At 47.4% G+C, this 14959-nt stretch overlaps 1 pseudogene; it reads left to right on the top strand.

Moving 5' to 3' along the window:
- Positions 1 to 14959, top strand: part of LOC123996400 — a 165312-nt pseudogene that overhangs the window by 45076 nt on the left and 105277 nt on the right.

The raw sequence follows: 14959 nt of genomic DNA, 5'->3' as shown, positions 1-14959 counted from the left end.
CCTGCTACAGCCCCTTTACCCTTCAACCTGCTACAGCCCCATTACCCTTCAACCTGCTACAGCCCCATTACCCTTCAACCTGCTACAGCCCCATTACCCTTCAACCTGCTACAGCCCCTTTACCCTTCAACCTGCAACAGCCCCATTACCCTTCAACCTGCAACAGCCCCATTACCCTTCAACCTGCAACAGCCCCATTACCCTTCAACCTGCAACAGCCCCATTACCCTTCAACCTGCAACAGCCCCATTACCCTTCAACCTGCAACAGCCCCATTACCCTTCAACCTGCAACAGCCCCTTTACCCTTCAATCTGCAACAGCCCCTTTACCCTTCAATCTGCAACAGCCCCTTTACCCTTCAATCTGCAACAGCCCCTTTACCCTTCAATCTGCAACAGCCCCATTACCCTTCAACCTGCTACAGCCCCTTTACCCTTCAACCTGCAACAGCCCCATTACCCTTCAACCTGCTACAGCCCCTTTACCCTTCAACCTGCTACAGCCCCTTTACCCTTCAACCTGCAACAGCCCTGATATCTTTTCCCCATCACTGCTATTTTCCTGATGTGGCTCAGGGCAAATGTAGTGCACTATATAGGGAATAGGGTTCTGGTCTAAAGTAGTGCACTATATATAGGGAATAGGGCTCTGGTCAAATGTAGTGCACTATATAGGGAATAGGGTTCTGGTCTAAAGTGGTGCACTATATAGGGAATAGGTTTCTGGTCTAAAGTAGTGCACTATATAGGGAATAGGGCTCTGGTCTAAAGTAGTGCACTATATAGGGAATAGGGTTCTGGTCTAAAGTAATGCACTATGTAGGGAATAGGGTTCTGGTCTAAAGTAGTGCACTCTATAGGGAATAGGGCTCTGGTCTATAGTAGTGCACTATATTGGGAATAGGGCTCTGGTCTAAAGTAGTGCACTATATAGGGAATAGGGCTCTGGTCTAAAGTAATGCACTATATAGGGAATAGGGTTCTGGTCTAAAGTAGTGCACTATATAGGGAATAGGGCTCTGGTCTATAGTAGTGTACTATATAGGGAATAGGGCTCTGGTCTAAAGTAGTGCACTATATAGGGAATAGGGCTCTGGTCTAAAGTAGTGCACTATATAGGGAATAGGGCTCTGGTCTAAAGTAGTGCACTATATAGGGAATAGGGCTCTGGTCTAAAGTAGTGCACTATATAGGGAATAGGGCTCTGGTCTAAAGTAGTGCACTATATAGGGAATAGGGTTCTGGTCTAAAGTAGTGCACTATATAGGGAATAGGGTTCTGGTCTATAGTAGTGCACTATATAGGGAATAGGGGCTCTGGTATAAAGTAGTGCACTATATAGGGAATAGGGTTCTGGTCTATAGTAGTGCACTATATAGGGAATAGGGCTCTGGTCAACAGTAGTGCACTATATAGGGAATAGGGTGCCATTTGGGATGTAGACTCTGCCTCCTGGTCTGAACAGTGAGAGCAGTTGAACCATGAAAGGGTTGTGAACTTAAGCATCGTAAAGACACCCCCCCTCCCATCTTCCTCCCCCCCCTCCCCCCTCCCCCTCCCATCTTCATCCCCCTCCCATCTTCATCCCCCTCTCCCCCCTCCCATCTTCATCCCCATCTCTCTCCCCCTCTCTTCCTCCCCCTCCTCAGAAGGCCCCCCTCTACCCCTCCCCCCCTCCTCAGAAGGCTTCCCCTCGCCCCCCACCCCCCCCTCCTCAGAAGGCCCCCCTCTCCCCCTCCTCAGAAGGCCCCCCTCTCCCCCTCCTCAGAAGACTTCCCCCTCCCCCTCCCCTCTACCCCCCCCCCCTCAGAAGGCTTCTTCCCCTCCCCCCCCCCTCCCCCTCCTCAGAAGGCTTTTCCACCCCTCATCCTCCCCTCCTCAGAAGGCTACCCTCCTCTCCCCTCCCCTCTACTCCCCCTCCTCAGAAGGCTACCCCCCCCCCCCCCACCCCCCCCCCACCCCCCTCCTCAGAAGGCTTTTCCTCCCCTATACACAAAGGTCTGTTACTATGCGGGGAAACGGGAAGCATTGGTTTGTGGTTTTGGAAAGAAGCCACATAGTTCAGTCTGCCTCCTCGACCACATGTCTTGTAGAAACCAACTGGTTGTTGTTACTACTAGTCTGGAGACTAAATCATCCCCCCCCCCCTGAGTCACACTAACATGATGGACAGGCAAGCTTCTTCACATACAGTAGGGCAAAAAAGTATATAGTCAGCCACCAATTGTGCAAGTTCTCCCACTTAAAAAGATGAGAGGCCTGTAATTGTCATCATAGCTACACTTCAAAATGAGAGAAAAAAATCCAGAAAATCACATTGTAGGAGTTTTATTGAATTTATAAGTATAAACTGGGTGTTCGGAGGGGGGTGTAGTATAACAACAGGTCTGATAAACTGGGTGTTGGGGGGGTGTTGTAGTATAACAACAGGTCTGATAAACTGGGTGTTCGGAGGGGGGGGTGTAGTATAACAACAGGTCTGATAAACTGGGTGTTGGGGGGGGGGGTAGTATAACAACAGGTCTGATAAACTGGGTGATGGGGGGGGGGTGTAGTATAACAACAGGTCTGATAAACTGGGTGTTCGGAGGGGGGGGTGTAGTATAACAACAGGTCTGATAAACTGGGTGTTGGGGGGGGGGGTGTAGTATAACAACAGGTCTGATAAACTGGGTGTTGGGGGGGTGTAGTATAACAACAGGTCTGATAAACTGGGTGTTCGGAGGGGGTGTAGTATAACAACAGGTCTGATAAACTGGGTGTTGGGGGGGGGTGTAGTATAACAACAGGTCTGATAAACTGGGTGTTGGGGGGGTGTAGTATAACAACAGGTCTGATAAACTGGGTGTTCGGAGGGGGTGTAGTATAACAACAGGTCTGATAAACTGGGTGTTGGAGGGGGTGTAGTATAACAACAGGTCTGATAAACTGGGTGTTGGGGGGGGGGTGTAGTATAACAGCAGGTCTGATAAACTGGGTGTTGGGGGGGTGTGTAGTATAACAACAGGTCTGATAAACTGGGTGTTGGGGGAGGGGGTGTAGTATAACAACAGGTCTGATAAACTGGGTGTTGGGGGGGTGTAGTATAACAACAGGTCTGATAAACTGGGTGTTGGGGGGGTGTAGTATAACAACAGGTCTGATAAACTGGGTGTTGGGGGGGTGTAGTATAACAACAGGTCTGATAAACTGGGTGTTGGGGGGTTGTAGTATAACAGCAGGTCTGATAAACTGGGTGTTCGGAGGGGGGGGTGTAGTATAACAACAGGTCTGATAAACTGGGTGTTGGGGGGGGGTAGTATAACAACAGGTCTGATAAACTGGGTGATGGGGGGGTGTAGTATAACAACAGGTCTGATAAACTGGGTGTTCGGAGGGGGTGTAGTATAACAACAGGTCTGATAAACTGGGTGTTGGGGGGGGGTGTAGTATAACAACAGGTCTGATAAACTGGGTGTTGGGGGGTTGTAGTATAACAACAGGTCTGATAAACTGGGTGTTGGGGGGGGGTGTAGTATAACAACAGGTCTGATAAACTGGGTGTTCGGAGGGGGTGTAGTATAACAACAGGTCTGATAAACTGGGTGTTCGGAGGGGGGTGTAGTATAACAACAGGTCTGATAAACTGGGTGTTGGGGGGGGTAGTATAACAACAGGTCTGATAAACTGGGTGTTCGGAGGGGGGTGTAGTATAACAACAGGTCTGATAAACTGGGTGTTGGGGGGGGTGTAGTATAACAGCAGGTCTGATAAACTGGGTGTTGGGGGGGGGGTGTAGTATAACAGCAGGTCTGATAAACTGGGTGTTGGGGGGAGGGGGTGTAGTATAACAGCAGGTCTGATAAACTGGGTGTTGGGGGGTGTAGTATAACAACAGGTCTGATAAACTGGGTGTTGGGGGGGTGTAGTATAACAACAGGTCTGATAAACTGGGTGTTGGGGGGTAGTATAACAACAGGTCTGATAAACTGGGTGTTCGGAGGGGTGTAGTATAACAACAGGTCTGATAAACTGGGTGTTGGGGGGGTGTAGTATAACAGCAGGTCTGATAAACTGGGTGTTGGGGGGGTAGTATAACAACAGGTCTGATAAACTGGGTGTTGGGGGGGTGTAGTATAACAACAGGTCTGATAAACTGGGTGTTGGGGGGGGTGTAGTATAACAACAGGTCTGATAAACTGGGTGTTCGGAGGGGGGTTGTAGTATAACAACAGGTCTGATAAACTGGGTGTTCGGAGGGGGGGGTTGTAGTATAACAACAGGTCTGATAAACTGGGTGTTGGGGGGGTGTAGTATAACAACAGGTCTGATAAACTGGGTGTTGGGGGGTGTAGTATAACAACAGGTCTGATAAACTGGGTGTTGGGGGGGTGTAGTATAACAACAGGTCTGATAAACTGGGTGTTGGGGGCGGGGGGGGTGTAGTATAACAACAGGTCTGATAAACTGGGTGTTGGGGGTGGTGTATAGTATAACAACAGGTCTGATAAACTGGGTGTTGGGGGGGGGGGTGTAGTATAACAACAGGTCTGATAAACTGGGTGTTGGGGGCGGGGGTGTAGTATAACAACAGGTCTGATAAACTGGGTGTTGGGGGCGGGGGGTGTAGTATAACAACAGGTCTGATAAACTGGGTGTTGGGGGGGGTGTAGTATAACAACAGGTCTGATAAACTGGGTGTTGGGGGGGTGTAGTATAACAACAGGTCTGATAAACTGGGTGTTGGGGGGGGGGTGTAGTATAACAACAGGTCTGATAAACTGGGTGTTGGGGGGAGTCCAGTAGTAACAACAGGTCTGATAAACTGGGTGTTGGGGGGGGGGGGGGGGGGGTTGTAGTATAACAACAGGTCTGATAAACTGGGTGTTGGGGGGGGTTGTAGTATAACAACAGGTCTGAAACCCCAAATGGGTGTTGGGGGGGGTGTAGTATAACAACAGGTCTGATAAACTGGGTGTTGGGGGGGGGTGTTGTAGTATAACAACAGGTCTGATAAACTGGGTGTTGGGGGGGGTGTAGTATAACAACAGGTCTGATAAACTGGGTGTTGGGGGGGGTGTAGTATAACAACAGGTCTGATAAACTGGGTGTTGGGGGGGTGTAGTATAACAACAGGTCTGATAAACTGGGTGTTGGGGGGGGTTGTAGTATAACAACAGGTCTGATAAACTGGGTGTTGGGGGGGGTTGTAGTATAACAACAGGTCTGATAAACTGGGTGTTCGGAGGGGGGTTGTAGTATAACAGCAGGTCTGATAAACTGGGTGTTGGGGGGGTGTAGTATAACAACAGGTCTGATAAACTGGGTGTTGGGGGGGTGTAGTATAACAACAGGTCTGATAAACTGGGTGATGGGGGGGTGTAGTATAACAACAGGTCTGATAAACTGGGTGTTCGGAGGGGGGGTGTAGTATAACAACAGGTCTGATAAACTGGGTGTTGGGGGGGTGTAGTATAACAACAGGTCTGATAAACTGGGTGTTGGGGGGGTGTAGTATAACAACAGGTCTGATAAACTGGGTGTTCGGAGGGGGGTGTAGTATAACAACAGGTCTGATAAACTGGGTGTTCGGAGGGGGGGGGGAGTGTAGTATAACAACAGGTCTGATAAACTGGGTGTTGGGGGTAGTATAACAACAGGTCTGATAAACTGGGTGTTGGGGGAGGAGTGTAGTATAACAACAGGTCTGATAAACTGGGTGTTCGGAGGGGGTGTAGTATAACAACAGGTCTGATAAACTGGGTGTTCGGAGGGGGTGTAGTATAACAACAGGTCTGATAAACTGGGTGTTGGGGGGGTGTAGTATAACAGCAGGTCTGATAAACTGGGTGTTGGGGGGGTGTAGTATAACAGCAGGTCTGATAAACTGGGTGTTGGGGGAGGGGGTGTAGTATAACAGCAGGTCTGATAAACTGGGTGTTGGGGGGGTGTAGTATAACAACAGGTCTGATAAACTGGGTGTTGGGGGGGGTGTAGTATAACAACAGGTCTGATAAACTGGGTGTTGGGGGGTTGTAGTATAACAGCAGGTCTGATAAACTGGGTGTTCGGAGGGGGGGGTGTAGTATAACAACAGGTCTGATAAACTGGGTGTTGGGGGGGGGGGGTGATGTAGTATAACAACAGGTCTGATAAACTGGGTGATGGGGGGGTAGTATAACAACAGGTCTGATAAACTGGGTGTTCGGAGGGGGTGTAGTATAACAACAGGTCTGATAAACTGGGTGTTGGGGTCTGATAAACGGTGTAGTATAACAGCAGGTCTGATAAACTGGGTGTTGGGGGGGGTGTAGTATAACAGCAGGTCTGATAAACTGGGTGTTGGGGGGGGGGTGTAGTATAACAGCAGGTCTGATAAACTGGGTGTTGGGGGGGGTGTAGTATAACAACAGGTCTGATAAACTGGGTGTTGGGGGGGGGTAGTATAACAACAGGTCTGATAAACTGGGTGTTCGGAGGGGGTGTAGTATAACAACAGGTCTGATAAACTGGGTGTTGGGGGGGGTGTAGTATAACAGCAGGTCTGATAAACTGGGTGTTGGGGGGGGTAGTATAACAACAGGTCTGATAAACTGGGTGTTGGGGGGTGTAGTATAACAACAGGTCTGATAAACTGGGTGTTGGGGGGGGGGGGTGTAGTATAACAACAGGTCTGATAAACTGGGTGTTCGGAGGGGGGTTGTAGTATAACAACAGGTCTGATAAACTGGGTGTTCGGAGGGGGGGTTGTAGTATAACAACAGGTCTGATAAACTGGGTGTTGGGGGGGCGGGGGGGTGTAGTATAACAACAGGTCTGATAAACTGGGTGTTGGGGGGGGGGGTGTAGTATAACAACAGGTCTGATAAACTGGGTGTTGGGGGGTGAGTATAACAACAGGTCTGATAAACTGGGTGTTGGGGGGGGGGGGGGGGGTGTAGTATAACAACAGGTCTGATAAACTGGGTGTTGGGGGGGGGGTAGTATAACAAGGTCTGATAAACTGGGTGATGGGGGGGTAGTATAACAACAGGTCTGATAAACTGGGTGTTGGGGGGGGGTCTGATAACAACAGGTCTGATAAACTGGGTGTTGGGGGTGGGGGGTGTAGTATAACAACAGGTCTGATAAACTGGGTGTTGGGGGGGTGTAGTATAACAACAGGTCTGATAAACTGGGTGTTGGGGGGGGTGTAGTATAACAACAGGTCTGATAAACTGGGTGTTGGGGAGTATAACAACAGGTCTGATAAACTGGGTGTTGGGGGGTGTATAACAGTCTGATAAACTGGGTGTTGGGGGGTGTAGTATAACAACAGGTCTGATAAACTGGGTGTTGGGGGGGGGGGGGGGTTGTAGTATAACAACAGGTCTGATAAACTGGGTGTTGGGGGGGGGGGGGGGGTTGTTATATAACAACAGGTCTGATAAACTGGGTGTTGGGGGGGGTTGTAGTATAACAACAGGTCTGATAAACTGGGTGTTGGGGGGGGGTGTAGTATAACAACAGGTCTGATAAACTGGGTGTTGGGGGGGGTGTTGTAGTATAACAACAGGTCTGATAAACTGGGTGTTGGGGGGGTGTAGTATAACAACAGGTCTGATAAACTGGGTGTTGGGGGGGGTGTAGTATAACAACAGGTCTGATAAACTGGGTGTTGGGGGGGTGTAGTATAACAACAGGTCTGATAAACTGGGTGTTGGGGGGGGGGTTGTAGTATAACAACAGGTCTGATAAACTGGGTGTTGGGGGGGGGGTTGTAGTATAACAACAGGTCTGATAAACTGGGTGTTCGGAGGGGGGGGTTGTAGTATAACAGCAGGTCTGATAAACTGGGTGTTGGGGGGGGGGTTGTAGTATAACAACAGGTCTGATAAACTGGGTGTTCGGAGGGGGGTTGTAGTATAACAGCAGGTCTGATAAACTGGGTGTTGGGGGGGGGGTTGTAGTATAACAGCAGGTCTGATAAACTGGGTGTTGGGGGGGGGGTGTTGTAGTATAACAGCAGGTCTGATAAACTGGGTGTTGGGGGGGGGGGGGGGGGGTTGTAGTATAACAACAGGTCTGATAAACTGGGTGTTGGGGGGGGGGGGTTGTAGTATAACAACAGGTCTGATAAACTGGGTGTTGGGGGGGGGGGGGGGGTTGTAGTATAACAGCAGGTCTGATAAACTGGGTGTTGGGGGGGGGGGAGTGTAGTATAACAACAGGTCTGATAAACTGGGTGTTGGGGGGGGGGGTGTAGTATAACAACAGGTCTGATAAACTGGGTGTTGGGGGGGGTGTAGTATAACAGCAGGTCTGATAAACTGGGTGTTGGGGGGGGGGGGGGGGTTGTAGTATAACAACAGGTCTGATAAACTGGGTGTTGGGGGGGTGTAGTATAACAGCAGGTCTGATAAACTGGGTGTTGGGGGGGGGGGGGGTGTAGTATAACAACAGGTCTGATAAACTGGGTGTTGGGGGGGGGGTGTAGTATAACAACAGGTCTGATAAACTGGGTGTTGGGGGGGGGGTGTAGTATAACAGCAGGTCTGATAAACTGGGTGTTGGGGGGTGTTGTAGTATAACAACAGGTCTGATAAACTGGGTGTTGGGGGGGTGTAGTATAACAACAGGTCTGATAAACTGGGTGTTGGGGGGTGTAGTATAACAACAGGTCTGATAAACTGGGTGTTGGGGGTGGTGTGTAGTATAACAACAGGTCTGATAAACTGGGTGTTGGGGGGGGTGTAGTATAACAACAGGTCTGATAAACTGGGTGTTGGGGGGGTGTAGTATAACAACAGGTCTGATAAACTGGGTTTTGGGGGGGGGGGGGGTGTAGTATAACAACAGGTCTGATAAACTGGGTGTTGGGGGGGGGTGTAGTATAACAACAGGTCTGATAAACTGGGTGTTGGGGGGGGTGTAGTATAACAACAGGTCTGATAAACTGGGTGTTGGGGGGGTAGTATAGCAACAGGTCTGATAAACTGGGTGTTGGGGGGAGGGGGGTGTAGAATAACAACAGGTCTGATAAACTGGGTGTTGAGGGGGGTGTAGTATAACAACAGGTCTGATAAACTGGGTGTTGGGGGGAATGTAGTATAACAACAGGTCTGATAAACTGGGTGATGGGGGGGGGTAAATATTCAAACGATGTAAATATTCAAGAAACACAAGTACAAAGTTTCACTTCAGTAGTACTTTTTATGCCCGTGGTGCAGCGCTTCTAAAAAATGAATGTTTCTCTCAGCTCTTCATGTGCGCACGGCCCAGCCAGGCAGTGTTGCAGTGCGAGGTGGGATACGTTCTAGGATTCATAGTTCTTTTGACTTTTAGATTTACCAGCTATGAAACAAAACGGCAGAAATCCACTACTGCAGAAGTTAATTTACTCGTTTACTCGTGATCATACTTGACTCTGTTTAAAAATTTATTTTTTTATTCACAAATGCTCACGCTGCTGCATTCCTGACCCATGACGTCCGGAAAACATTCTTCCCAGAGTCTTGATGATCATCCAAATGCTTCCAGGTGCTTTTTTTTTTGGCAAACTGGAGTCCAATTTTTGGGGGATGACACTAGGTCCCGTTATTATTATATTATTATTTATATGTGGCAAAAAAAAAAACTATCACTGCATTCCACAAAAAGAGTTTTTTGAGATACGAAGATTATTATATTGTTATTATACATTTAAATGAAACTGTTCCACAGAAATGTGCGTCTCAAAACCATAACTGACACGCAGATCAGTAGAAATGGTAAGATAAAATTGGCGTTCCACTTAAAGCCTATTACCTGCCATTTCATGTGAGTAATGGTAGGATGCCAGTAGGAGCGGGAGGAGGAGGGTTCAGTCATTTTCCTTTTAAACTGATGGTTATCTTGATCTTTTGAAAAACATTTGTCCAATCGATTGTTTGGAAGAACAGACTACTTTTGGTCGTCCAAGATTTTTTGGCGTTGGCGACAGCCCTAGTAGTGTTACAGGCTGAACACACTGCTTGTGTCACGTGCACGAGTGTTGCAAAATAAATGTAGAAATCTTTATTATTAAATTATTGCGCGCCAACGAGCGTCTGCGTTGCCAAGGGGATAAAATAGAAGTCAGTTCTATTTCTGATGCAGATCATGCTGCAATTCCTGCCTCTCCCATCTCCTCATTGGTTTATAGAAGCAGGTACCCATGTGCCATCTCCTCATTGGTTTATAGAAGCAGGTACCCATGTGCCATCTCCTCATTGGTTATACTCATGTGGGTGACTGAAAGAGCAGTGAGGTCAGTGGCGGTGACACGGAAACTGAACCGGCTGCGCGCGTGCGCCATTGTACATACATTTATTTTGTTCCCCCCCACACCAAACGTGTTAAAATATCAGTACAAACTCTGAACCAATTACATTAATTTGGGGACAGGTCGAAAATCATTAAACCTTTATGGCAATTTAACTAGCTAGCTTGCACTTGCTAGCTAATTTGTCCTGGGATATAAACATTGAGTTGTTATTTTACCTGAAATGCACAAGGTCCTCTACTCCGACAATTAATCCACACACAAAACGGTCAACCGAATCGTTTCTAGTCCACTCTCTTCCTAGGCTTTTTCTTCTCTTGACTTTATATTGCGATTGGCAACTTTCATAACTTTCATTTATGGTTTTGCTTTCGAAATACATGTTTAAAAAAAGTCTTGATCATTTATTTTTTTTGCCCTCCATCCTTTGTGCCTTGTTGCTAGTGCCAACAGTGGTATCTGTGACAACCCAGGCTGTGTTTGGGAAGAGCTGTACACAGACAGGCAACATGGATGTCTGGGGATACTTTTTGTTCTAGAACTTTGTACGAGTTCTAATGATGATGTAACAGAGGAGATCCATGTCTGACAACATGTCCTCCTGAGTTTAACGCAGCACGATTATAGTCAAGGTGAGTCCATGCTTCCGTCAGAACTATAGTCTACTGGTAGACTGTCTCTACAAGACTGTGTTCAGTCTACTAGTGGTAGACTGCACTCCATCCCATCTCCAAACTGCTAACCCCTGCAATGAAACTGAGGAGTAATACTTCATTAGTTATAGAAGCTAACCCCTATTCATTTATTATTATAATATATATATATATATATATATATATATATATATATATATATATATATATATATATATATATATATATATATATATATACCTTCAATATATATATATTTCTTTAATAGAGAGAGATTCCTCAGGATCTGTGTATTTTATGGAAAGCATTCCTCAATTTCCCACGTAAGCCTTCACTAACCCAAATTTCTCCTGGAAAGGAAATTGCTGTCATATTTCAAGGGTTGCCTCACTTGAGTGTTTTTGATGTGTTTTGATTTGTGCCTTAAAAAAGCTCCCCAACTTCTAACAGCTGTTAGTTTTGCAAGCCAGCGATGGGAAGGAGACCAAGAATGGAATGTTATTCTATATTTGATGTGGTGTTGGACCTAAATGCCAGTTTACCGGACACAGATTAGGCCTAATTTGAGTCATGGACTAAAATGCACTTTCTATGGAGATTCCCCAATTTTGAGCTTATATTCTCTGCTCGTCGTTCGGTCTCTGTATAAGTCATCAACTGTAGGCATATTGCAGGCAGGGCTCTTTGTGAATGTACGCTGGGTTCAGGAACATAACATAGTGTTTCTTTCTCTCATTTCACTGAGGATGTTTTGGTTGGTAACTATGTTATTGTGACAACCCTGTTCTATAGTTTCCATATATTTATATGTACACATATATATTTATATAGATTAAGTGGTTGTTGGGGAACTGTTAGATTACTTGTTAGATATTACTGCACTGTTGGGAACTAGAAGCACATGCATTTCACTACACCTGCATTAACATCTGCTAACCATGTGTATGTGACCAATAAGGATGTGATTTTTAACAGGTGTGTGTGTGTGTGTGTGCAGGTCTAGATGCAGAGCTGTACTACGTGAGGGATGACGTGGTAAACCACTATGCTCTCTCCTTCATCCTGCCTGTACCCAGCGAGACCAACAGCCTGCACTTCACCTGGCGCTCCAAGGATAAGGTACACACACACACACACACACACACACACACACACACACACACACACACACACACACACACACACACACACACACACACACACACACACACACACACACACACACACACACACACACACACACACACACACACACACACAGAGGACCAACCAGCTGTCTGATAGAGAATGTGGTAATGACATCACCAGAGGAATGTGGTGATGACATCAACCAACTGTCTGATAGAGAATGTGGTGATGACCATGTCTGACAGACATCACAGAGGACCAACCAGCTGTCTGATCTGTGGCGATGACATCACAGAGGACCAACCAGCTGTCTGATAGAGAATGGGGTGATGACATCACAGAGGACCAACCACCAGCTGTCTGATAGAGAATGTGGTGATGACATCACAGAGGACCAACCAGCTGTCTGATAGAGAATGGGGTGATGACATCACAGAGGACCAACCAGCTGTCTGATAGAGTGGTGATGACATCACAGAGGACCAACCAGCTGTCTGATGACATCACAGAGGACCAACCAGCTGTCTGATAGAGAATGTGGCGATGACATCACAGAGGACCAACCAGCTGTCTGATAGGGAATGTGGCAATGACATCACAGAGGACCAACCGGCTGTTTGATAGAGAATGTGGTGATGACATCACAGAGGACCAACCAGCTGTCTGATAGAGAATGTGGCGATGACATCACAGAGGACCAACCAGTTGCTTTCTACTATGTAGCGAGATGCAGGACCTGTTTTCTATAGAAGACGGCCATTTTTATTCTCCTTTCTAAACTAACTCTTCAATATGCTTTTTAAAAGACCGCTTTTCATATAGCCATATATTTGTAAGCAGAGACACGATCAATATGGGCACCGTCCATTTCCGGTCAACGTTTTTCTGTGATACAAAGGCAGACTGTAGTTCAGAGGGCTAACTGTGGGGGCGATATCATGCACGACAGTATCAAAGGCAGACTGTAGTTCAGAGAGCTAACTGTGGGGGGCGATATCATGCACGACAGTATCAAAGGCAGACTGTAGTTCAGAGAGCTAACTGTGGGGGGCGATATCATGCACGACAGTATCAAAGGCAGACTGTAGTTCAGAGAGCTAACTGTGGGGGGCGATATCATGCACGACAGTATCAAAGGCAGACTGTGAATTAGCAGTGAGTGATCAACGGTATGGAAAGCCTCTGAATTAGCAGTGAGTGATCGACAGTATGGAAAGCCTCTGAATTAGCAGTGAGTGATCAACGGTATGGAAAGCCTCTGAATTAGCAGTGAGTGATCGACGGTATGGAAAGCCTCTGAATTAGCAGTGAGTGATTGACGGTATGGAAAGCCTCTGAATTAGCAGTGAGTGATCTACGGTATGGAAAGCCTCTGAATTAGCAGTGAGTGATCGACGGTATGGAAAGCCTCTGAATTAGCAGTGAGTGATCGACGGTGTGGAAAGCCTCTGAATTAGCAGTGAGTGATCGACGGTATGGAAAGCCTCTGAATTAGCAGTGAGTGATCGACAGTATGGAAAGCCTCTGAATTAGCAGTGAGTGATCGACGGTATGGAAAGCCTCTGAATTAGCAGTGAGTGATCGACAGTATGGAAAGCCTCTGAATTAGCAGTGAGTGATCGACGGTATGGAAAGCCTCTGAATTAGCAGTGAGTGATCGACAGTATGGAAAGCCTCTGAATTAGCAGTGAGTGATCGACAGTATGGAAAGCCTCTGAATTAGCAGTGAGTGATCGACAGTGTGGAAAGCAGCAGAGCTACAACCTGGGCTTAAACCTGACTGATGTACATTTTTAGAATACAGTTCAAAGATTCTAATATTTTAGCAAGAAGGTTTAGAAATGGGCAGATAATGATTCAGGTCACAAAGGTCTAGACCTACGTGTAGGTGCAGGACGTGGTCCGCCTGCCAAACCTTGGGGATAGTACCAGATATAATCAGCAGGTTAGAAAGATGGGTTAGGGGGCAAGGGGGCAGAGAGCTGCAGTAAAAATGAATGAAGCATATCAGTGGATTTAAAATATATATTTTTATAAGCAAGGCATCTAAGCACATCAGATAGTTAAAATATACTTAATTTAAAAAATCCCCAATTTCGTCATATCCAATTGGTAGTTAGTCTTGTCTCATCGCTGCATCTCCCGACAGACGAGAGCCGCGCGTCCTCCGAATCACAACCCAACCAGCCCTGCTGTCTCGCTGCCCTGCTGTCTCGCTGCCCTGCTGTCTCGCTGTCTCGCAGCCCTGCTGTCTCGCTGCCCTGCAGTCTCGCTGCCCTGCTGTCTCGCTGCCCTGCAGTCTCGCTGCCCTGCTGTCTCGTTGACCTGCTGTCTCGCTGCCCTGCTGTCTCGCCGTCTCGCCGTCTCGCTGCCGTGCTGTCTCGCTGCCCTGCTGTCTCGCTGCCCTGCTGTCTCGCTGCCCTGCTGTCTCGCTGCCCTGCCGTTGCGCGGGACACCAGTCTATAGGCCACACACACACACACACACACACACACACACACACACACACACACACACACACACACACACACACACACACACACACACACACACACACACACACACACACACACACACACACACACACACACACACACACACACACACACTGATCGTCCTCTCCTCTCCTGCAGGTTGATTACCAGATGGGTTTCCATGTGGACAACCCTGCAGCTATGAACCAACCACAGAGCAACATCTCTACCCAGGGGGAGGTGCCTCGCACAGCCTCAGGTCTGTCAACCACTCATCACTTCCTTCAGAAAATATTCACACCCCTGGTCTATTTCCATGTTCTCTTATAAAACATGTTTTCACTTTGTCGTTAGGGAGAATTGTGTGTCGTGAAGAGGTGGGAGAGAATATTTAATTTAATCCATCTTGAATTCAGGCTCAAACTATGTGGAATAAGTCAAG

The sequence above is a fragment of the Oncorhynchus gorbuscha genome, linkage group LG02, assembly GCF_021184085.1.
Source record: "Oncorhynchus gorbuscha isolate QuinsamMale2020 ecotype Even-year linkage group LG02, OgorEven_v1.0, whole genome shotgun sequence".
Classification (NCBI taxonomy): domain Eukaryota; kingdom Metazoa; phylum Chordata; class Actinopteri; order Salmoniformes; family Salmonidae; genus Oncorhynchus; species Oncorhynchus gorbuscha.
Note: the sequence above shows the minus strand (reverse complement) of the source record. Positions and strands in the feature narration are given on the sequence as shown.